This window comes from Anopheles aquasalis, chromosome 2, assembly GCF_943734665.1.
Source record: "Anopheles aquasalis chromosome 2, idAnoAquaMG_Q_19, whole genome shotgun sequence".
Taxonomy (NCBI): domain Eukaryota; kingdom Metazoa; phylum Arthropoda; class Insecta; order Diptera; family Culicidae; genus Anopheles; species Anopheles aquasalis.
In genome coordinates this window covers 45485338-45511045 of record NC_064877.1, presented here as the reverse complement: position 1 = coordinate 45511045, position 25708 = coordinate 45485338, and the positions used below count along the sequence as shown (strand labels likewise).

The following is a 25708-nucleotide window of genomic DNA, read 5'->3' as shown; positions in this document are numbered from 1 at the left end:
GCCCCTGGTTCAATATGTTTAAGCACCGCTAGGTCGTAAGCAATCATCTGGAACATAATACCAATCTAATGAAGTAGTTAGCGCGAAAGAAAAGATGCACATTAATAACCGCTCTGACGAGCTGCAACTCCTCAACCAACCAACCAGCGTGCTACGCGGCCTTGAGCGATTGCCACGTAAGCAACCGGTCCGGTCATATGCAGATCTGCTTGGCTCTCCCTCCAAGTGCTTGCAGATGGCTCACGGCAGTTGATGGTGCCGCTTGAATTACCATTTCACCTTAATTAAACCCCGGGCCTGAGCCAACAACCGAACATCGCCAATTGACTCTTTCTGTGTTTCTGCCGCGGATCAAAAAACCTCTTTTTCGCCATTTTTTGTTGGTTTTTTACTCCAACAAAATCGCAATGCGAAAGCGAAAACATTACTCCTTTGCGGCGAGGCGGTAGACATGAAAAACCACGGCCCTGTTTGGCGGCATACCTGATTCCGCAAGTGCCAAACACCCGAAATTAACCACCACGACCGGTGAGGCGCGTGAATAAATGCGAAATCTGTGATCATATCGTGATTGGCGGCAGCGCTATCGGGCGAGGTATCAAAGATCGAAGAAAAACTTGGCCAACACCTGGTCACCGAACAGCGATCCGATGCGAGCGGTCTCGGCCAGCAATTAGCCTCCATAAATAACTGTAAAAAGGCCAAGCGGCAGGTGCGCCAATCGCGTCCGATTGTCGCGTTCCTTGGCCGGCAGTTACGCACCGGGAATTCAGAATTCTCGGGTGGCAAAAAACGAAACACGGATGCACCGAAATGACCGAATGTCGAAACATCATTGCGGGATGCACTGTGGAAGGTCACCACCGGACGTCGGTGGTTGATTGCGGATTGCGCGATCACGATGAGCATTAGTCCTCAAAGAGTGTCCGCTTGATGATGAGGGACCACGAACGAGCTCGCGGAGACCAGAGGACCGAGGGAGGGTTAATTGCCGCATGAGTAGGTTTGCTGATTATTATTATGGCCATCAGCACCACCACTCAACGCCACAACGACGATGTCTGTCGATGCTGGTTGGCCGGTCCGGTGTCATGCGCCGCTCCGAATGCAGCACTTTCCCGGGGACCGACCGCAGGATTGGTGTGTCACCGCAGCAGCAGCAGCAGCAGCAGCAGCAGCAGCATTGGAACCGGACTGCAGGCCGGACCACGGGGTGATAATGTTTTATGCAATAAAATGATAAAGATAAGGGCATAAGTGATACGATCCGGCGCAATCGCCACTTATGGTGCGCCCGGAGTGGCCGGGAGAGAGGGGGGTCGAGTTCCAACCAATGTGACTGCTTGATTTGCTCTTTCTCCCTTCCCTTCCTCTCTCTCTTTCTGTCGGTGTTCTTTTTTTTTGCTGTTGCTGGCCCTCCAATGCGGCACTGCGGACAGCTGCATCTCGGAACGATCCGTGCGAGCGAACGCGCGTTCGTTTATGGCGTTGACACTGGCGGCCCCGGCTCTGGCTCTGCCCTGGGAGTTCCCATATCGGTGAGGCCTTATTTGCATAAACATTTACCCCCCCCCGGGGGAGAGAGAGAGTGTGGACGTGGCGCAGAAGTGGTCACTGATGCGTGATGCGACGCACACGTTGTTTTGCACTCACTTCGTATGTGTGTCCGTGTCCATGTCTGTGTGCTTTTGTCCATAAATTATGTTCCGTTTTTAAACAGTACAACAGGAAGAGGACGAGCTGCTGGTGCTGCAATCGCTGCAGTGGTGAGGTGAATGATGGCTTTTTTGGAGAATGAAATCCATTTCCCGATAGGTTCCCCAGGTCCGGTTCCCTGCTGGCATGCGATCACGTCATTAGATGCGATCACGTGCATCATCGTGTGCGTCAGCGATGCAGCATTTCAGTGATAAAGCGAGAGCCACACTCGCCATAGACGATGTTCTGGGATCCGAGTTTCCAAAAAGGTCTTCTAAATGGATTTTAGACTTCCACCGGGAAAGAAAAGGAAGGTGATGAAGAGAAGATGGTCCTCACATCCATTGTGGGGTGTCCTTCTGGTTCTTGATTTGTCACTTTTCGTAGCATCAAATACCATCATCATTAATCGTGTTCCTGTGTGTCGTTGTCGCTCCTGAACGACGAGTTTACCTCATTCGGAATGCTGGTCACATCCTTGGCTGATGACGACGACAACGGCAATTCCTCGAAGTGCCCTAACACCAAAGGACGGAGGACGAGCGAGGGGCCAAACCATTTATCAACCAGAGCAGAGCATCGAAACGGGACCAAAAGACCGACCGCTCTGCTGGTGAGCTGGTAAAATTCCATAAATTCCAGCAATTTGCGAATTGGTCGAATGTGTCCAAAATCCTCCGCTCTCCAACACACCAAAAAAAAGTTGTTTCTTCCGGGAAATGGAGGACCTGGATTGGACTGGAGGGAGATTCGGCGGGACGACGCACGTGTACCTGAACATAAAACCATATCCTGCCATTCAGAAGTTTGGCCTCAGGAGTTCGCCAAGCAGTCACGCTCGGCAGTTTGCTGGAGGAGTGAGGCAAATTGTGAAAAAAAACGGAAGTTTGCTAAACTTATTTAACATCCAGCCAGCCAGCCAGCCAAGCCAACCAACCATAGAAAACAACTCCTCTCCAACTCTCACCGCCGTACTTCAAACGCAAAACGTCGCCTCCTAATCTTGTCGCTTCAATCTTGACGACCATCTTTTCATTGGCCCTTTGGTCTCCGTCCACCGTCGTCTCTGTCCTCGAATCGGCACGACGCAGACCCAGCATAAATAGCGACTCTTTGATGATTTCGCAAAGTTGCTGCGATGAGATGCGACGAGATGCCGTCATCATCTTCTCAGTTCCCGGGGGGACGAACCTCAGTAGGAGGAGGAGAAGGGCTCAGAGAAGAGATCAGAGAGTGTGTGCAGGAAATGAAAAGCTTTTGAACTGCCAACCGAACTGCACACGGCGGTGGTGGTGGTGGTGGTGGTGCGATCCGAACAATTTCGAATTAATTATCGTGTCTATTTGCCGAGGGTTGCGCTCGAGTTGCAGTGGCAATGGTGGTGGCCAAAGATGATGCTTCTTTCAACGGTGGCCGGATGTGAGACCGACCGCCGGTCCGTGTTCTTTCTCGCTTGCAAATTCAATTCATCCGAGAGACCCCGCAGCATCACGAAGCGGAGCATACATAAAGGGGGGAGCCACCATTCGTCGCGGGTCGTGGTGCGCCGTTCGTGGAGCATTTTGCTTCTTTCGGTTTCTTTCAGGGCTTTGAAGCGAGCAGCGAGTGTGAGCAGACGGGCACGGTAACGATTGTGGCAAGGAAAAGCCGGAGAAGGGAACCTAAAACCACAACGAACGCGTTCGTAATGCAACCCTAGAAGTACACGAGACCTGGCCAGATCGAACCACGCCAAAGGCCAAAAGGAAGGCAGAAGGGTGGTTGTGGTTTGCGCTTCATCAAAAGCGGCACAGCGCGGCTCGATGGTCGCGATTTTCCCAGCACAGAAACCCAAAGTTATTGCGCCTCTCTCGTGTTTCGAAAATGGCGCCCGGTAGAGTAAGTTTACCTCTATACGACCGAAGCCGGTCCTGCAGGATCGAATTAATATTTATTTCATAAACAACGCTTACTGCGATTGGCAAATACTCTGCTCGCTCTCGATGGGACTTTCTCGTAGAACTACTCGGCGCCACGACGATGAACCTGATGCTGACGACATCCGATGGACCACACCACATGGCCGGCCATATGGAAGAAGGGAATGCTAAAAACCTGACGACCGACCGATGGCTGGTGGTGGTCTGGCGACACGGTTCCACTGCGATGCGGTTCTGCAACTTTTTATGCTTTACAGCTACAGCGACCACCACCATCGGCGACCACCATTCCTCCGTTGAGATGCCTTTTTGGAGGGTTTCTTCGTTTCCGTTTGGCGACATTGTAAGCGACTGGAGCTGGAGCTGGAGCTGGAGTGAAACTCTGGAGAAGGTCGTTAATTGGAGAACTTTGTGTGGTCTTAATCCCAGTTCGCTTTCGGTGACTTGAAGCAACCGATTCGAGGTGTGTTCGATTGGATGGAAATCAAGAAACGGAATCGCCACTGGCGAACACTAGCATATTGGAGTGGCCACGTGACTTCCAACGCACGTTTTGTGCTGCTGACACTTTGCTATTATCGTGAATGCTGGAAAATCCGGAGTACGGCCTGACGCACGGAGCGAATACGTCATCATCCGTTAGTCGTTCGTCTGACGTTTGGCAAATCCCTCGCTTGATGAAATGCGCCATCGAAAGCTGATGATTTGACAAACATCACATCGTCGCTCGCTTCTGGATGTGACGCTTCGATGCTCAGGTCTGCGACTCTTCTGTGGGGCTTCCAAGGGCGACTCCCTGGCGGACTTCGGCGGCCGCTGAAGCAGTGCCAACTGCTGACGGGGCACGTGTGTCACTCTCTGTTCAATTTGCGTCACCGAAACAGCGCCAGCGAGCTTCCGGTATCCGCCGGTGGCTTTGCGGGGGGAGTGGTACCACCTTACCACCCCGTGGGTGGGCGAAATTTATGGGAAATCCCCGATCCCAAGGCAGTGCGTGCGTGCGGAGAGTAATTGGCGTTTGGCGGTCGAGAAAAATGGAATTAAGTGATGAAGCACATTAAGTTTCAAACCAACCAAACAACCGTCCCTCCCCGGTCGCCGGTCACCGGTTGGCCATCATTATAAGAACATTCGCGCGATACTTCGTCACGATTGTGCTCGAGAGGAGGGACGCCGGCCACAAACCATCAGGCGCGAAGAGCAATAAAATTCGAGATTAATTAGTTGCTGACCGATTTATTGAGCCACGAGCCACGGGGCGATGGCGACGACAAACGGACAGCTGTAAAGTGTAAAAAGCCATTTCATGTATTCACAGTGACCGACGAGCGAACGGGTGGCGGGGTCCATTCGTGGTTGAAAAAGACCACGAAACGACGAGGAAAACGTGCCAAATGCGAGGTAAAATATATGCTTAATTGGTTTTTATTTTCGAGCGAGAAGGAGTTGTCGTTCCTCGTGCCCTGTCGTCCTGCTGTGAGCCAACAGGAGAAGAAAAAAATGTGCCAAATAAATTGGAAATTCATTCGTCATTCTGACACACCACTCGTTGATTTACACTCATAAAGTGCATTATGGATGCGGTGCAGGCTAAATGAGCTGTCAATTTTTGGCGAGCTGATGCATTTATGGTCTGTATATTGAGGTTGCATATGCATTTTGAAGCATATAATAGAGTGGTTTGGAGGAGCAGGGAGGAAAAAGGACATCTGGCTGTCGTAAACGATCCATCGTAACGAATCGATCAAACAATTTTGAGGTTGTGATGCTCGCTGTCAAAGGGACATTTCCGCATAAAAAACGCTTTTGATGTTTTTGATGCACATTTTGCAAGTTACAGGTTTGTTTAAAAAATAGGGAAATTGCAATTGTGTCTGTGGTAGCAATGGCTGTTACACCAATTGCATGCCATTTCGGTTTTATCGCTTTTATCGGTGTTTTTTCCCTCTTTTCTGGTTAAGGATGCAGCTCGCATAGGCAGGCCGGTTGTTGAAAGTGTCGATAAAACCACGAAAGTAATCGTAGTTGGCGTATTAGTAGTCGTAGCAACACCGAAGAGCTAAAAATCGACCATAAAACAGTGTTTAAGCCATTTGAGTGAAGTTGAATACAAAACGATACTCAATGTATCGGTACTACGGCAATTAACATAATAATGAATCGAATTTTAAACTACAACACCTTCACTTACAGGGAATGGGCTGGAATCTTTTATGAGGAGTTGCGTCGGTACGGCCAAATACAAAACTGAACCTTTTGTTGTTAATAAATAGGACTTTGGAAGCAATCAATTGACCAGAATTGTCCAATAGAAGCGGAACTTTGCATTTTCAAGATAACTAAAGGCACACAACGACAAAACTTAAATTGATAAAGTGTTTAATGTTAAGATCTTTGAATTGTTAACATATTTTAAAACAATCCACTTCCTTCATCCGAAACATCTTGAGGAATATTTTAAATTTTCGCACCAAATGCATTATTTCTGTTTTCCCCGATCTTTGAAATGCAACGATAAGCTATAACTGGCGGCGAAAGGTGGCGTGTTCCGTGGCATGGCGTGACCACTTTCCACTCAGCATGGCATGGTTTGAAATGAAGACATTAAAAAAATCTCAAAGCCGATCTACGAGGTGCAAATTTATTGTTTGAAACCGTTTTAAAACCGCATAAAAGTTATGCATAATTGCCCGATAGGTGAATTGCTCGCGTAGAGAACGTTCCAACTCGAGACGAGATGGACGAAGGGCTCAGATCATGCGGCCTATCCGGCGGTAATGGCGGTCTTACGCTTGATTTATGACGAATCTCTTGCCGCTATTCGCAAGATGGACAAACCGTGGCACAAACTGTGGCATTGTGTTTGCCGCGAGTGTTGCACGATCGTCAAAAAGAAGGAAGACCCTCCAAGGGGGGGTTGTGACGAGGGGAACAAATAAAAATAAAACTAACAAAGCGGGTAATGCGTACGCGGTGTATGGGCCCCATGTGGCCACCATTGCTCGGTTGCCAATCAACGATGCCATTCTGCTCACGCGAACCGCACGGCACGGCGTGGCCGCTTTCGGGTGGACGAGAGAGAGGGGCTGTTCGATAGTAATTGACGATTGCGTACGCGGCCACATGCGTCGATCGCTATCGACATCGTTCCGTCATTTATGACCACGGGACCGCGACGTGCGGCCGTAGTTCCTCCCCTGCTTTTGCAGCAAATGGAATGAATTATGATCCTCACAACCACCTCACCTCTGCAACGACCAAACCAACACGTCGTCAACTCCATCATCGGCGACGGCAACTTCACTTTCGCCAACCAAACTTCGAGACGCGTGTTGCGCGTGAATCTAACGAGCTGCCGGTGGAGAGGCGGAGTGAATGGTGGAGAGAAAAAAAAACACAATTTAACACCCCATTCCCTTTCTCTCCGCACACCCCCCTCTCCTGGTGAACGGAAGGAAACTCGAATGGGGTGCGGGCGTGGCGCAAAAGCAATTATAAAGTGGGTTAACCGAAAACGAACATATGCCGTAGAGTTGTTGTGGCATGCCAGAGTGCGTATGGAGGGCCGTGCCGGAGCGAAGGGGACACCATTCTCGATTACACGCCGGCAGACAAGACACCACCAAGTGCGGGGGGACATGTTGTGGGGCTCGTGGTTTGATCTATTCGCCAAAGGGAGGGTCATGGTTTTTTGCCAATTCGCTCGTTCACTGGGGTCTTGTTCCGTTAAGATAGTGCCCGCGGGGTGGGGGACCCGCGGACAAGATAAAGACGATTTATTACCCAAATCCAATGGCCGTGAACGGGCGGGCACCGAACCTGTTTTGTTCGGCTGCCCGGGAAGGTAAGCAGCCTCTTTAGCTCAGTGGTAGAGCGCTGGTCTCGTAAACCAGCGGTCGTGAGTTCAAACCTCACAGGAGGCAACAAAATGAGGTTCTACGACTCTTTTTTGGTTCTCGAGTTTTATGACACATCCTCAAGTAGTCACAAGAAGAAAGATGTGTTCGGTCTTTACTTTTTGCATCGGATAACTGGCCATTCCGTGCTGTTGTTTAATAATAGACCGATGGTGGAATGGCTCAGGGGAGGAAGCCACGTGACGATTAACAATTACCATTCATTACCGGAGGGATGCTGAACTAAGGAAGCGCCCCAGGCATGCTGTGCTATTCATGGCATGCTATGCTATTCTGTTTTAAGAGTAGTTGCGGCTCCACTTGCATTTCATCATGGCTTCATGCGCCCCGCAGGAGAAGTGGCCACTCCATGGATCAATTCCGAAAAGGAAGGCCAGACCCTCTCGAAATTGGGCGAACAAAAGCAGCGTCCATCAGCACGCCACGTCTGTCGTGGGGCATAATGTGACACCCGTGCATGTCCCTCTTTACCTCATCTAAACACCGAGCAGCCAGCCTTCATGGAGTGGCCGCCATTTTCATATTCATTTCGTGCCAATGTTGAATTATTCACGACGGACAGTGACAGCGACAGTGACACCGGTCCACAACGAACCGGAATAACAAAAAAGAAGTGGCCACAGCACAATTGCAACCCAACAACCAGCGGGCACATACGGTGGTCAGCCATCGGAATCGAATCCCGAAACGGAGCCAAACCACGGGGCCATTTACAGCAACAGCAGCAGCAGCTGACTCCTCGGGTTTAATTAATTTTAATTGATTTATATTCGCACGATTCCCATGCAGCTCACTTTGGCCACTGGCCACTGTGTCGGGGAGAAACATGGATGGATCGACGATCGACGTGATTGCGGCGCACCTTGGTTCCAGTGGTGTGTCGTGCTCGTGGCCATTGCCATTTATCACCACGCTAAGCAACAGAAAAAAACGGGTGCCCCCTGGTTGTGGAAGACAATCGAGGTGGCCGACAATCGAGGTGGTGCCCGGCGGTGCAGCCCTTCGGTTTCTTGGCGTAATTTGTCTTGGGCGCTCGAACCGCGACTGATGGCGCTGGGCTGACGAGCAAGTTTTCGGGAGATAGAGGCGTGGAAAAGGGAAACACTTCCCTCCGGAAGATTAATGAGGTTTCCTAATGCGGATGCAACGCGTAGTACCGCGGTGGCCGGTGAATGGTGACGATCCTTCCGGTGGTGGATTGTAATTTATTTTCTTTCTTGCGCCGTTCTAGGATCGTGCGGGCGGATCCACCGGATGGATTCATGAATGATCGAATTACAATATTTCATCAACGGAAGACGAAGACGAGAGTTTTCCAGAGAGACGCTACGAAGAGTAATGGTTGCTTCTTCGTTTTGAGGAGAGAATGAAGGAAATTGTGAAGCCCTTTTGTTGGTGAAGCCACTGATATGCTGCGATTAAACTTTTTGTTGACGTAAAATTGCAACAGGTGCAATCAAATACAATTTGGCGTTTATTTTCATTATTTTAAGTGCATAAAGACTAAGCAAAACCGGTAACAGTCATCACATGTTTTGTGGTTATCTACTGCATGGTATTAGTTTATTATTTCGAGAGTAAATCTTTCGTTTTTCTATTTAGTGCGGCTTGTGGTTAGTTGTCTTACTTTTGCCTTTCAACACAAAAATATCTAAAAATTGAGATGATTAATGAAGCAAAAATCAGACAACATCAACAGGAAGTTATAACAATTTTCTAGAGAGGATTTTTAATTTCAAAAAAAATCAATAAACAAGAAACGGAAGTTGCAGTATCAAAATTTTCTGTCATTTCTGAGTCTCCGAGTTTCATTTCTGAGGTATTCATACGAATAATGACCACAATCAAAGTGAATGGGCACGATTTCATTGAATAAAGGAGTCATTGGTTGATTTGCCCTTAAGGATCCAAGAATATTAATCGAAAACAATCAAAAACCTAATTGAAAGGAAACCGACTTTGCAAAAAACTATCTCGTAATAAGTCAAAGTGATTACCAAGTGTAATAGAAGACAAATATACCTTTAACAAGGCATACAAATATTTGTTAATTAACACAAGATACCCAACACTTTGGTTAAGCCAATGAAAAGTTGATGAGAAGACTTGCTACTGAACAGTCAAACGAAGTCCTAAGGAAAATTAAATGAGTTACTCATAAATTACCTATTGTTCTAAGTCTCTCAGTCTTTTCCAAACACATTAAATTAATAAAATTTAAATAACTAATTAAAACTAATGTTATCGTACTGAAAGTTTGACCTAAATGAATTTGAGCACAGATGAATCGACCCGAATTTCCGATAAAGGCAGCATCTCCACAAGTGAGAACGGAAATTCAATCACCTAACCGAGTCTTCGTCTCGCACGATGATCAAGATCGAAAGATCAACTGTCGGGCGTGTGCCTTCCGGATGTTATGAGTACGCACCAAGACGACGCTGCACCGGGGGCAAACTAATTGTAGAAGCGTTGGTTTCGGTCTCCCTTGGTGTGTGACTATCGATTGTGTTGTGTTTCTCTCGCTGGCTGTAAACCAAACTCCGGCCCGATGCTCGATGGCTTCCCGCGCGGTCGTTCGTGGCGATTAGCGATGGAAATGGAGGCCTCGAAACCCTGGCCTGGCGTGCGTGTGGGAAGCAGAAGTGTCATCGATACAAAATTAATGCTACAATCCTCGCCGTGCGGCCCGTGATTTGCTACGTGACCGAGTAACGGATACTTACCGGCATCGTGCGCCCAACCGCCCCCCCTCCCCGGGTCATCTCATTTCGTTCCGTGAAACCTTAGCAGTTGTGGCCGCCTTGGTTCGTCTCTGCGACTCCAATTTCAATGCTGGCCATGGCGACGACGATGTATGCTGAAAACACTCGCATCTCTCGCGTGCGCTCTCTCTCTGTCTCTCTGTCTGTCTCTCTACACAAAACACACACCGCGAGGGAACACCGTCGAGCTCCGTCGAGTGAAGGGAAGAAGCAGAAAAAGTGTTGTGTACATGGTGATAATTAATCTGATTCATAAATCATGCTTTACACGCTGTATATTCATTAAGATAAATGACGCGAACGCGGTGCGGCGCGGCGCGCGGCCAACCGAGGACAGAGAGGGAAAAGTTGATGCCGTGGACCCGGCCTATGGTGCTACGAGGCCTCGTTCGTGGTCCATCGTGGTCTCTGGGGCTGGGGAATGCGCAATATTGCAATGCGAGTGAGTGGTTCAGACACTGACCTGCGCGGACGGACTGCAACAAATGAACCACGCGAAGTGCGTGTCCCACAGATGATGAGCTGAACATAATATGTTTTTTTGTTAGATTTTTTCTTTTCGCATCCGTCCCGATTTGACTTTCTCTCGGATAACGGAGTGAATTGTATGGGACGCTCTAACAGCTGTTCATCTCAATCCGGCGCATCGCAAAAAGGGTATCCATGGTGATTGAGGATAATGATGCGAGCTGCGGCAATGGCGGAAGAAGATGCAACCGACGCCCTCGGGGCCCCTCGAGACCTCGATCGAAATGCAAATGCGCCGTGTTGACAGTCCGGAACACTTTGTGCTTCACGTCGTCGGTCGTGAAAGGTTTTTCGGTCGTGAAGCGAAAAGCGTGAATGAAATGCTAATGAACGATGTGTGATGCAAATCGGCGCGAACCGGGGAACGGGAACGGGCGTCAAACGGTCAAACGAATTCGTGGTGATGGCCGGAGGTGAATTCGTTTGGTGTGCCGTGGATCTGGACCGCGGTCGCTTGTGATAGCCGATCTGGCCAGGAGGAGAACCAGTTCTCTCGAACCTCCCCTTGAGCAAGCGCACACACATCAGGTTGCAATCGCGTACCGATCAGCTGACAGACGCAGGGAACGCAAGAGCCAGTCTGATCTGATCTGATTAGCACCGGGTTTGCTCGCTTGTTCGCTCGTTGATTAATGTAAATGTCCTGCGGGGCCCCTGGCTTTTCCTTATTCCAATCACAATCGCCATCATTCGCACCAACCAACGAGAATGGCTCTTTTTTGTAACTGGGAAACAGTCACTTGGAATCATGGGAATCCGGATTTGCGAGTGGGAATTTGGAGTTCAGTTGAATCTGGCAATCAATGTGTAACTAGCATTTCAAGTCTTGTGATGGTCCATTATTTCTCTAGCTGTTAATGTAAATGGCCACGGAAGCGTCTTTTCATAAAATTCCTATTGAGGCTTCTTTACGAAATCAAAGTTGCTCTTAAGGGGGGACTTCGTTATTTTCGAACCCAAAAAAGCCCGTTTTTGACGATTTTTTATGGCTTAACCATTCCCCTTTTTTTTCAAATGAATGACATATTTTTTTACAACTATTGAAGATTTTTTGGTGTTATTTTGAGCAACATTAGTTGAAAAATTAATCCATGGCATCAAATTTTGGTAGGCATGTCGTCGAAAAGGTACTTTTCACGGTGGCCATCGTAGCGGCATGACGGGTAATCTGAAATATACAAATCGGTATTCGTTTGAAACATTATAAGTTTATCTAGGTAGCCCTGGAGAGTTTTTTTCCTATTCCTATTTTTCGATTTTTGACACATTTATGAAGTTGAAAAAGTGATGCTTTTTGCGATTTTGCCAATAAAACGAACTTTACATAATTATTTTAAAAAAAGTATCAACAATTTTTATGAAATCTCGACTCGGCTGCCTGGCAAAAAGTGTAAAGATTATGTGTTAAAAATTTCAAATCGATCGGCTCAGTAGTTTTTACGGTACGATGGGCACCGACTTTGAAAACGTTGGTTTTGGGAAACGCTCTTCAAAGTAGCGTGCTGCATGGAATGAAACGTGGATTTTCCTTGTATGAAACGTGGATTTTCAAAAATCTATAACTTTGTCAGTTTTTCCTTGATTCATTCAAAACTTTTACACAATAGTCTTGAAAGGATCAGCTTTCAGGGAAAAATGTTAAAATATGTGTCACAAAAAAAAATAAAAACCGAAGTCCCCCCTTAAGGCCGCGATAGCAGCTTTCACAGTGAAGATCTTCCATTGGTTGTTTGTTGGAGAGTTGCGATACTTTATTTCAAACACAGGGCCACGATACATTATTTTGCAACATTATTTTGAAATTATCGAACACATGAGACGAATGAATTACACATTTTGAATGTTTTTCTACAGAGAATTTCTAACCGACCTCGATAACAGTATCTTCAGGATAGTAAAGGAAGCTTCTTGCATCTCGTTCCGTGCTCAGTAACGCCAGGAACCGTTTTCATGCTCTTTTTGATAGTTCTTCACGTAAAATAGCAATCATGGACATGCAACTTTATGCAACTCGGTTGTAAATTTGCTGTAAAGAATTGCCAAAATGCACAATCGAAAGGCCGTTCAAATAGGCTCCAGATTTGGTGCGATATGTGTTTGAGAATTTCAAAACAAAGTTGCTATCGTAGCCATGCGTTTACAATTAATGTTTGCAACTTGCCAATGAAAGTTCCTCAACTGTGAATGTCGTTGTCGTGGCCGCTGGCACCTTTAGAATGCCTCTAGTACGTCATCTTTTCCCGTCAATGACCACAACCAGTCTGTCGCGTCGCGTCAACGCGTTCTAACCAACTGGACGCCATCAAAACTTTACGAAGTACAACCATTATGGTCGTTGCGCTTGTTTGTTGAGCCATAAAGACCACGGGTTTGTTGCTGTTGTTGGGTTGGTTGCTGCCTACTACTGCTGTTGCTAATTACTTCAGACCACACACAGTGTCTGTGGACGATGGACGTGGCCACCATTTCGCCAAATAACATTCATTTGCGGCATGGACGTCGTGTCAACTTAGAAAAGTTGGCAGCGTGGAAAAGAAAGGGAATTGAGGTCAAGCAAACAAACAGGCACGTATCGTGTGGTTATGTATCGAGCATCGCGGCACAGCGAGAGGCCATATTGTGTCCCCAATGTCCCGATTCATCCCAATCAATTGACAACCCATCTAACGGCCATTTATCGGACGTCCTAATGCACGGAATGGTGGCGATGGTTAGAGCCAACGGATTGGAATCTTTGCTGCGTCCCCGTTTTGCGTTTGTGTGCAATATCCGCAACACAACAACCTCCCCCCCCCCCCTGCCCACCGGGGCCAACAGAAGTGGAATGTTTGTGCAAAAACATCATAAAATATGCCCGAAACTCCCAACTGCACAACAACACAACAATCCAGGGAACCGAGACCGAAACCGAGACCGGGACCGGGACCGGGTGGTATAAAAAGCATAAAAAAGGGCCGTGGCCACGGCCGATGCGGCAAAATGGTGAAGATAATCATCCTTTTCCGCTGGCCTGGCATGGGCCACCGGTCTGGTCTGGTCTGGTCTGGCTTCGCCGGGCTGGGCCGGGCCGGTTTGGACGAAAGATAAATATTTACAAACGATGCCCCGCCGGTTCTCGCGTCGAAGCGTCGTTGTTTACCGAGTCCGCGAGACCCGGAATTCGATCCGTTTGGACAGCCAGCAGTCCCGGGGGGGTGCCGCCGGCGACCTTTCGCTGGAGCGCATCGACGTGCTGGGCGCAAATGAGCGAAGCACATAATGCAGTTCCATCCTTCGATTGCAGAGGGGGGAAAAAAAGGTTAACACGAAGCCAGTTAGGAGGCACCGGCATCGTGGCCATCGTGTACCGGCTCGGCTGTTATTATCTTGTATTACCGGCACCACAATCCTTCCACACCAAGGAGGATGGCGAGGGTTTTTTGACCGGCAGAGCAGCAGCAGCAATCCCAGCACCACCGGAAAGAATGTTCCTTGGCGAACCTTTTTTTTGCTTTTTAAATTCTCTTTTGCTGTTTGGCCTCTTCAGCACAGTTCCCTCTCCCTGGGCCGGTGGCCCTGTTCCTAAATATCCAAAATCAATAAATGAATGTTTAATGAGAGTTTGGTGCTCGCAGCGCGGTCAGGTCAGGAAATATGAACCGCCCGAAACACGAGGCAAAGCAGGGTGTGGCGGGTTCGGAAAACTAAATATGCATTTTCCGATCATTAAATATTTATGCAGACATACACGCAGGCACACGGGATCGGGTCGCAACGCTGGCCAGTAAGCAGCCTTAACAGAGATGTTTACTCCCGATGCGAGTGCTGGTACATGTTCTGGTGTGCTTCGTGATGGAGGCCATTCCCTGGGACTCCTAAAAGTCCCGAAAAATTCAGTCCTTCAACCAGATTTCCATCCCGGAACGGATGTACCGTTCGCGATCGCGTAAATCGGAACAGATGAAAGGATCCAGCGCGTCCGCATGCAGTTGTCGCCGACTGGTGGAACCTGAAATGGCCACGATTCGAGATCTGTTCATATCCGTCCTTAAAAAAGGGGTCTTCAATGTTGCATTCGGTGTTTAGCGTACGCCGAACGCACTTTGGCCACTTTGGAGGTCGGCAACTCATCGTTTTGTGTTCTCTCCGTTCCAAATTGGACGGTAAAGGGCGGTGGCCAAGTGTTTGGCAAGCGGTTTTCCGCTTATTTTTTTGTCCTTCTGCCCCTTTTGGCCTAACGGAACGACAGTGAGTGTGGTGGAGTGGTTGGTTTGTCCTCTAGTCTCTCAAGTCTTTTTTGAGTTAATTTATTTTTCCTCAGCCACAGAGGGCGGCCATCGCGATTTGTTTGTCTGGATGTTATTTTGTTTAATTTCGTGAACCGTTTCCGTTCTCGCGGACCCACAGACAACTGTACAAACACTCGGGCTGGCTGGCTGACTGGCTCAAGAGGTGGCCACGCTGAGAGTGTTTTTGGTACGGCCAGAGAGAGAGAGAGAGAGAGAGAGGATTTTCCCGGCCCGAAAAGGCCCAGGGTTTCGGGTTGCTGCATCTGCTGTGCGGTGCAAATGGATGGGCTTTTTGGGTGTTTTGTTCGATTATTTTCACTCTTCACTCCGAGCGAGCGATTGCGTGACACTTGACGAACATCATACTGCAGCGTCGTGGATGGGTCTGATATGGTGCATTACAGGGTCCTTGTACCATTAACGTTGCGTTGCATGAGTAGGAATGTTATGGACGGATGTTTCTACTGGACTTCTGGGAGTTGTGGGAATGTTACTGTCGGTTTCGGTAAAAGGATGTTCCTCCTTGAAAACGATAAATTGCAGTTTCTGAAAACAGGTTCCATGTTCATATTAGTGCTCAGTTCCGATTTATTTTTTTTACGCTTCTTCTTTAGCCATTTAAAGTGTTCAACTTTTTATCTCATGCTTCATTACTTTGTAGCTGATTCGGTACAACTGAGGACATAGCATTGGAATGGTGGTTTCCAGTTTTGTCCCTGAACTAAACATGAAAAGTGTTTCTGCATTACGGCTTAGTGAGTTTTGGTTAACCTTGTTCCATTTTTCCTTTACATTCTACTACATATTGCCATCACTCAAGCATCATTCAGAGGATTCGTGCAAAGAATTGTCCTCCGTAAATCAGGATAATGTTGAGTAATATAAGTAAACTGATGGTAATTGGAAAAAGCAATCGCTTGACTTTAAGAGCGACCATGCTCCATTGCAGTCCTGGTGTTGGATTTTTTCTCATATTTTAACAAATCTTCTCTTAATGTATGACTTGATTGCACCAATGGATGATTTTACCGCTCAGAAATAATGGTTTCAACAGGTTTTAACAGCTTTCCGTCTGTACAAAATCTTTTATGATCCTACTATAGAAACCAGTCACAGCATAACTATCACTTTCGGATGTTTGTTTTAGAAAATGCCAATGAAGCATTATCGAGCTATTCACATGCTTTTGGGATGCTTAGAGTGATGTAAAATGATCCATTTTCTTTCCTTTATCTTATTTCAAGTTACTTGTTAATTGTACTCAAACGGTTTCTATTATAAAAAGGTTGTAAATTTATCCAATTTCCTGTTTTAAGCAAGACCATTTTGAATTTCTGAAGCATCTTTGTTGAGTACTGCTTTTAATCGCTTCAAATTGGTATTTTAGAAACTCATTGCCTAAGGTGCCAATAATTTTAAATGTTTTAAAACTCTAAAGCAGTTGATAGCTAAACGCATTTATTGAAGTTATGCAATTGTCTATGCCATTTCTTGACACTCAGACAACTATTTATTTTATTTTCAAAAGAAACTAATACCAATTTTCCCTAATAATTACAGCTCTTCAAGTGAGTATCTAATATTATCCCCGTTTTGTATCCCTTGAAATACCTCCAGAAACATTCTTTGAACATTCCATTACATTAAAGACAACGAGCGGTCTGAATGCGAGTGCTTAGCGCAAGAAACGCTTCACCAACCGTGCCGCGTGCACTTCCATAAACCAAACGACCCGATCTAGCAACCAACGGAGCTTAACATTGCACGTCAAATCCTTTTTGGCGTAACTTTGACGCTCGTAAAGTCCATCTCACAGGCTCACAATGTACCAGCATCGTGGTCCATAAAACGGGCCAACGGTTAGCCATGCCATTCCTACATCCCTTTCCTTCGTGACCTTCATCGTGTCCAACGCCACCGGTCGGCCAGCCTCTAGTGGCCTCCTGCACGATGAGTAATGGACATTCGCACCGCACTTCAGTCGCTCGTCGCTCAGCTGTTACATCAACTACTGCAGAGTGTGTGCCTCCCGGGAGGAGGATGTTGGCCCAGGGAGGATGAGCTCACCCGGTGGTGTCTATATAATTTGCTCTTCCTGCCTGGCGCATCGCAAACCAGCGGACCGGCAGACAACAGGTACGGCGGCGTGTCTCGCGTAAAATAATAAAAAAGAATGAAGCAGCAATAATAAAAGCAAAAGAGTGGAAAAAATGCTATGCTGGAGAAACAACAAAAAAAACGGCATCAGCATCAGCAGCAGCAGCAGCAAGTCGTGGCCTGGTGCTCCTCGTACGCAAGCAGGGCTCCCTATAATCAATTTCAAAAATTTAATGTCCCCCCCCCCCGCCGTCACCAGGAACCACCAGGGTTGTTGGGTTCTTTACTTTTTCTTTGCGTGTTCTTTACGGAGAGAGGGCTCTCTCTCTGTTTCATTTTTTTCCCTTTCGGGGGGAAAGTCAAACGCCCAAGAACGTTGACGCCCGACGTCCGTTCGGATTTGGCCAGGTTCAATCAAGCGGCAATAAATGAAATGAAATTGGTCCCCTTTGGTTGGAAATGCGTTCTCCGACGTCGTGGAACAGGAAGCGAGGAAAGGTGAAGGTGAATCGCTAGTAATGCAGAGAGAAGCGACCGCAGCTTGCCTTAAAACCGCAAAACTAAATTACCTCCGAGCGTGGAGCCGTGGATTGCCTTTGCCTCCTTGGGGGCCACCGCATCTAATTGACTTCCTGCCTTAAGGGCAACCCGATTGTCTGGCCGGCTGTCGTGATTCCCTCCATCCCAGCACCGGCCGTGGCCGTGTCACGATCGTGCGAATCGATGGCATCAAAAACCCGGCGGTTGAAGGCTATAAAACGCAATGTTCTAAATATAGTGACTGAGTCGAGTCGAGCGATAGCGGAGCAGCACCAGGAACTGTGTCGTCGTCGTCGTCAGTTCACGTCAAGGGTAATAAAAAGCGAAATCACACAACACCATGGCCCTGGTGGCCATCATCAGCGGCCTGAGAGGCGCTCTTTCTCCGGGAAGGCCCCGGTCCCGGTCGATGGTCAATGGCGCCCCAGTTCCAACATGTTTAATTCATGGCTGCCACCGCCACCATCGGTACGCAACGCAGCTTGAGACAATTTGGCAGACTGCGACGTCAAGGGCCTTTGGTAGCAAACACCATCAACAAACATGGCGCACAGGCAGACATTCTGTCACGAATCCCGGCATGGAACCTTTGGAGCACACAAAAACAACGCAAAAATGAAAGAAATTTAACGTCACAAGTCACAGGACGGCCTCGCTTTGCATGAGAATCCAACACAGTTGTGGCATGCAAATCGATCGACCAAGTTCGATCCGTCGGGACAATCAGAACCGTTTGTCACCAGCGATTGACAGTCGTAGTTGGCGACGCCACAAGCACAGACAATGCGGCCACTTTTTCGTCGTGTTTGCTTAACATGGTGGCACACGTGTGGCGGGACCGAGGGCACCGAGGCTTGTCGCATGCCAGTAGCCAACCCCGCAACCCCCCCGTTTCGGGGTCCAAATGTTGTTCAAATGTTTACCGAGGTGCTTGCTGACACCATTTCTGGTTTTGTTTTGTAGAATCGAGCGGCGTGACATGACTATCGACGGCTGTGCAGAACGGGCTGCGGCTGCGTGCTGTTAATCATGATTTTGGAAGTTTTGAAGGGGTTCCGTGGCTGGTTTGTTACAGCCTGAGGTCTCGGTCATTCCACATTGCGTCACATCAGATACTGGAACCAACTTTCTAATTCAGTTGTTCGACTTTGTTCTGGCTGCAGGATGAAGGACAACCGAGTGCGGCCTTACCTTCGATCGTTCGATCCCTCTTATAGCGGAGGTTAATGAGGGATTTAAATTTATTTTTTACAATCAACCACCCAGTATCAGTTGATCAGAAGGGCAAAAAATGTCTTTTTTTAATTGAGCATTACTAAAATCCGGGCCTAAAGTCGTGCTGCTGCTGCTCTAATCCCCCATCCAGCTGCCACTTGACGTTAAAGTTGTGATTGTCACCAAGGCTGCGCTTCAGTTCCTGCCCTTAATTTTTTGCTGGCAGGATGTTGTGCTTCTCTTAATGCTACTGCTACTGCTGCTCGGCCATAAACATATCCGGTTAACGGCCCTCGTATTTGCGGCCCTCATAGAGTGATAGAGAGATAGAGAGACAGCTCGTGCTGTTATGATGAGATGATGGTTTTTGTTTTTTGGTGGCAATCATCGTGCGCTGCCATTTGCTGCGTTCATGCTAATCTTTCCCCACCCCGCAGGCATCTTTTTGTGAGATGTTTGGGGGTTTTCTTTTGGGGTCGTGTCTTCACTATTGATAACAAACATCTAACCAGCGCGATGGTATAATCATTTTACCTTTTTATAGATGGATTGGATGCGCGAGCCTAACCCATTAACACTCTTAACGTCCATCCGTCCATCTTATCATCGTGCTACTTAAAAACGGGAATCAACAAAAAAAATGTGGCCAATCCTTTACATTCCTGCCCGGTCCTGCATCCATTACAATGTAAGCAATACGCATTAAACGTTACCGTAACCCCGTCCCTGTTGTCAGGCCGGTCAGGCGAATTTCGTCGAACCAAAACAATACATTACCACCGAATGGGAATTTACAGCACCGAAAAGTGTTGTGAGAGAGAGAGAGAGAGAGAGAGAGAGAGAGAAGTTTGGTTCGCGGCAGACAGACAGGCCAGGGGACGTGCCAGCCGTTCGTTCGCTGCTGTCGCTGTCGATAAATCTCGGCCAACGGGTGGCCATTAATTTCTTTAACAAACCTCATGGCTGAGTCGCACATTTGTTGGCACCTTCACCAGCGGCTGTCACGAACGGCGGCGGCGAGAAAACGTCGTAACGCAAACATCACGACTGCCCGTGACCGTGTCCGAGCCGCGGCCGCTGGTGTGTTTGGCGCTTCGACGCCCGGCACGCTGTTAATTACTCGAAATTACAGCCGAGGAGAACACGGTTGACGGACTGATGCGCTTGAGGAGCTCATACCGTCGTAACCATCGCACGTAGGAATTCTAATGATCGCTAATGACCGGAGGAGTCCCGGGGAGATTGACAAAAGTTAAATTAAGCGATAATGCGCACTGGCGCCCCCCCCCCCCCCCCTCCTGGATCCGTAACGGAACTTTCCGATGCGTCAGCTGTTGGTCAGCTGCTGTTTTGTGGTGCGTCCGAGTTAAGTCCGAGTTGAGCCGAGGTCCAAATCCGTCCGTCGCGCTAATTTGCCGTGATAGTGTTTTATGATTGTGTCCCCCTGGTCTTGCGCGTGATAGGCGCGTCTACTGGCGTGTGTGGGGCTGTTGCTGAGCGAGTCATCGCCGATGGACCGATGGACGACCGAACCGGACGCTAATGCTTAGCCGGGACGCGTTAGCGACCTAATCGGTTGACCGACGGACCGGGAGTGCAAAGTGAAGCGTCCGGTCTCCGGGACGCTAATGAGCTTTGATCGATTTCCTAAAGGGCCAGTTCGGCAGGACCGGTCACTCACGTCGCTCTGACATTGATGACTCGTCCTCGGCGTTTGCGACGAGTGATGAAATCCGGTGCGGAAGTTGCGCGGGAACCGATGACAGTCAGCCGCCTTTGGGGGATTGGGGAAGGCCACTAAAACCCTCGTTCCACCGTCGCTGGACTTTTCGGGCTTGATGGATTATGATGTCAGCATGATGTGATTGAGTCACGCCGTCGCCATCGGAAGCGGTCCGTTCCTCCCAGACTTGTCAAGGGATTTGAAAGGGATGAAAAGCGGGGCTTTTAAAATCAAATAACGCGCATCGTGATTAAGCGATTCCCACCGGTACGGCCACCGGTCAGTGCATGGTCACTAGACACGCCTCTACGCTAGTGGTCACTGTCTGATGATGCAATGCACTGAAAGTTCCCCGAAGGTTAGCAATGGCCCTGTCGTCAATGATGCTTTGAATGCTATTATTACTGCTTGTTGAATTCATTCACAACTGGAACTCATTGGAAAGATAATCTTGGGAGGATCCGGCTTTGGTGTGTTGTTTGCATCGCTTGTTTGTTTGGCCTTTTTTCAGAATGTCTTCCACAGTACCTTGTGAGTTCGAGTGGCGAGAAGAATTGCCTTTATTCTATAAAAGTCGTAGAGAACATTTTCAAACGATATTAGTAGCTTTTCAAACGATATTAGGAGCTTGTGCAGAGTGTTCTCCAACAACATATACCAGGTGTATGCATATGAAACCGTTGTTTTTATTCGAATAAAACGTTAATTGTGGGAAAATGGGTAATTATTTATTCTGCAAAGTTATGGCAATCATTTGCTACACATTTCAACTATATCTAAGGCAATTTTTGGATGCATTTTTTCAAAGCCCATCCATTTTTCCAAATTTTCGTAAAAAAGCCATTACCTTTCACAGCGATGCAAATGAATGTTCATTTGATAGAGTCAAGTCTGGTGAGTTAGCCACAAGTGGTAATTGTTACCAAATTAGGCTTTTACCGTGTCCTTGGCCCATATTCCGCGCGGTGGCGGTGTATTTTCAACGAGAAAAATAGGTCAATTTTGTAATTTTTTACATTTTTTTGGTTAATTTTTTCACAAGTCTCGGTCGAAATTAATTAATTGTTGCTTTTATTGATCATTAGTAACCGTTTCGGTCAATAAGGCCTGCAATTTGATGACTTTTAACAATTTCGCTGGTTTTTGGTTCTCACATCAAAATCACTACTTTTAAATTTTTAAAACCGAACTTTGCACTGTGTTTCAGAGAGAGTATGCCCACCGTAACTTTCAATAAAAAAAATGATGCGATTCGGCCGCCGATGTTTTGAGATGGAAGCGAAAAACGAACGATGTCCACGAATTGCAGTTTTTAAGAACGGAAATTGCCATTTTAATCGTAGTGAAAATATTTGTTATAGTGTCAAATTAGAAAAAATGCATACCGATTATGTTTAACGGATGTCTTATGAACAAAATAAAACACTTAGACTGACTTTACAGCTCCATTTGGCGTAAATATAGCTTTAGAATGAAAAAGTTGGTTTCATATGAAATTACTTGGTAGATGTTGAAAATTGTTCAATTGCTATTGATTTTGGAAGAATCCGGAAGTTGTGTTCCATGATATTGAACTGAACTTCACGACGGAGGTACTTCGAACATAAGAAATATTCATACATACAATAATAGTTGGCCAATCACCCTTTTCTGAAATAGCTATTCTTAGCAAGAAGTTTAGATATTCGCTTGACTCTACAACACATAAGGTTCAGTAACAGTAGCTTGGGAACGAAGGCAGCAAATTCTTCCGCCAAAAAGTTTCTAGCAACTAGAAGTGGATCCTTTTCGATTATGCTATGTTTTCTGATAGCACATGGAAGTCCCATGAGCATGCCTCGATATCGATATGTCGAAAGATAAATATCCAAAAGTTATTCGGGATTCTGCTCTTGGAATTTGACGGAATCTGCACCGTTGCGTTGTGGATTGTTACGAAAAGTGGACAGGATGTGCGAAAATACAAAAAATACAAAGCATATTTTTTACAAAAACCTCTGCTGGCTCTAGTGAAATGGAATGTAAAGTTATTGCTCCTTCGAATTAACATCTCGTCGACATATGCCCTGGAGCAACTCTTCCCAATTTACGATTGGCCATTAAAGCTAACATTAAGTTCGCCATTTAATGCTACTTAGCCTCGTAAGAGCTACACCTAACTAGAATCAATTTAGTTCCTTATCTTCAGTTCATTCACCTCATAAATAGTAAATCATACAAAGCGCACGGGCCACCGGTCATTACAAGTCCGGTTCCCCTAATCGAATACGTTCCGCATGGTTAACATTCCTTTGAAGAGAGCGAAGAACCCCCGTTCGTAGCCCCCGGTATCGACCCAGTACCCTGCCAGCCGCGCATCTCCTTATCACTTGTCCCACTTTAGCTTTGGGGAGGCTTGGACTTCATTTTGCCGTTCGGCGGCGAAGGCGGCCGTGCGGCATTTCGAGTCCCGGGATCACCGTTTTATCATCGTAGGAATTAGCGGCTTATTTTGGGTAATGCCTATTAGTTCCGTTACGACCTGCCTGGCTAGACCGGGGCTCAAACGAAAGAGAAAGAGAGAGAGATTATTGATTGCTAAAGACGGGCTCCACGAAGGCGCAGTCCACATGTGACTTCATTAGGTCAACATCGAAAAGAATGTTTATTCTTGTGTGTGAAAGAGAGGCAACTAAAGTGAGAAAGAGTGAGTGACAAAAGATCGGTGGAGCCAGCCAAAGCCTGCTTAAATCGTTTTGCAAACTTTGACATCTGCCCAAAAAACCTCAGCTTCTCCGCACCCGAGATACGGCCGCTTCTTCCTTCGCGATAAGTCGCTCCGCCAGCGGGGCCAGGTCTCAATCATCCGAAATCCCTTTGCGTCCGCACGTCTCTCCTCGCCGGTGCGATAAGAATGGACCAACCAACGTACCCAACGAAGACGGTGATGATGACGACAACGATGGCGATTGTCGGTCCGTTTTTGGTGGTAAGAGCGCACGGCAGTCACGTTCCGTGGCAAGTCAATAACTCGACGCCGGCGGGGATAATCTGCACCCGGGCAGCAGCTGGTGTGCAACCGTCGGTGTGAGCGACGTCATCGCTGTTCGTCATCGTCAGCGCTTCTTCAGCTTTCTTTGGGATTTAAGGGCTTCTCTCTCCCTCTCTCGCTTCCAGCCGTTATCGGTTCGAGCAAGTTCGTCAGCTGTAAATCAATGACAAGCACGTGTATGATTAATGCTTTCCTCCTGCGCGCCCCTCCAGCGCAACGGTGGTGGTGCTTAAGGAGGTTGATTATTTGTTTTCCGGTTTTTCGATTTTCTTTTTTTATCCACCATGCCAGGTTTCCTTCTGCCCTTCCCACCGCGATCGCAATTCGATTTCTCGGTGTGACTAAGCTGCAGAATGAAATATGTCGTAATCTAGCAGGCGGGCTAGGCGTCTCCGGTCTCACGCACGACATCGGATCAACCGGCCACGGGCTGGCCAATCGAGCGATGTGGGCTTTGCCGTTTGTGCGTTGCCCACAGGAGATCCAGGGCACTTACAGCAAACAGTAAATCGATTTTTTGTGGCTAAATCACGGGGACTTAAAACCGCTACGGGAGCTTACCAAGTCTAGGCCTCAGGTACGAAGGTTAATTCCCGTCCTTCGGTTCTCTGCGGAATGGTTGTCTGTCATAGCTTGCCTTGTTTCGAGCTGAGAATTTCGATCAGGTTCCTATTAGTTTGTTTTCGACATCGTCCTTTGATTGAACGCAGCAAGCTATTGCCTCACTTTGTATGCCTCTCTTTTATTCTGATCTTGATGATCTTCAAGAAGCAAAAGAAAAAGTTTGAAGAAAGCCTCTCTTCTCTGCTCAGTTCGTAGAGGTATTAGACCATTCTAGCCATCAAACATGTTCGCTTGTGAGAACCGTGAAAGACAACACTCCTCGCGGCACTGACAGGACGCAGCAAGAATGGAACTTTAGCGAGTGATTAGTTCCGTTTTGAGCCAGCCTTTTGCTCTGCCTTCGGCGCCACACCACCAACCAACCGACAGACAGACAATCCCTCCGTCTAGCGCTCAGACTAAACCAAAGCCAGGCCCACGATTGCTAAGCTCTCGGTTCGTCGAAGAAACAAACGACCCCCGGGTGCGGAGGCACCATCAGCGGTCCCCGGCTGATCGACACGGGGACCCTAAGTGGTATCACAGAAATGGAAGAACCGTGGCGGAATGGAGGCGCAGGAGGATGAAGGTGAGCTTAACTCACCTTCACAGTACGCCAGCGCCGTGAAAAATCCATTCCCCGATTAGATACGCCTCCGGGTGATGGTAGTGCTGGCCCGTCGCTCCGAGGCTCCGGTCGGCGATTGCCTATCGTCAATTTTCACTGCATCACGCGGTGGATGGAATCGAAATGCCCTCCCGGGTCAGCGGCTCGCTGGTGTGGTGAATGAAAAGGTTCTTCGTGGACCAGCGACTCCCTGGTGGAGGCCACCGGGATCGGACAAGTTTCGTTTTGCCAGGAAGTTTAATTGACGTTGGCTGAGAGGGAGGCTGTCTGCTGGCTTTTGATTTCCGCTCTCTGGCCCACCGGAGGTGATGAGAAAGCTTCCGCTGGCCCCTTTGCCCATCCTTTTCCTTTCGATTCTTTCCAGTCTGGGGAACTGGCTGGCTGGCTGGCCGAACGGATGGCTGATTGCTAATCATAGAATCTGGAGCTATGACGGGCGTTTGTGTCGTTTCGTTCTTATGCTGCAATAGCAAGAGTTAAATTGTGCACAGAGATAGAGTGCGATAACCTGTGTTTAAAGTCTGCAACCGTTTGAATCTGGCTGATTCTTCTCGAAAACATAACTTTTGTCAGTGTTTTGTTGGTCGTAGTTTGTTTAGTTGGCGGTAATTCTTTTTATCAAAACCTTCGAAGATTCACGCTCGATTTTAAGGACAAAACATCGAACAGTTTTTTAAACAATTAACTTGAGAACTCTAACTATAATTTGGCCACAAAACCTCACAACGGATGACATCACAGTTCGACATACATTTTTTTGAGAAGAATTGAGATTG

The 25708-nt window shown here is 47.6% G+C and overlaps 1 protein-coding gene and 1 non-coding gene across 3 annotated transcripts in view; both read left to right on the top strand.

Moving 5' to 3' along the window:
- LOC126570989 (mpv17-like protein) overlaps window positions 1–25708 on the top strand; it is a 142874-nt gene that overhangs the window by 15922 nt on the left and 101244 nt on the right. The gene's annotated exons all lie outside the window — the stretch shown is intronic.
- Trnat-cgu (transfer RNA threonine (anticodon CGU)) lies at window positions 7469–7540 on the top strand. The gene has a single exon. It is a non-coding gene; the product is annotated as a tRNA-Thr (tRNA).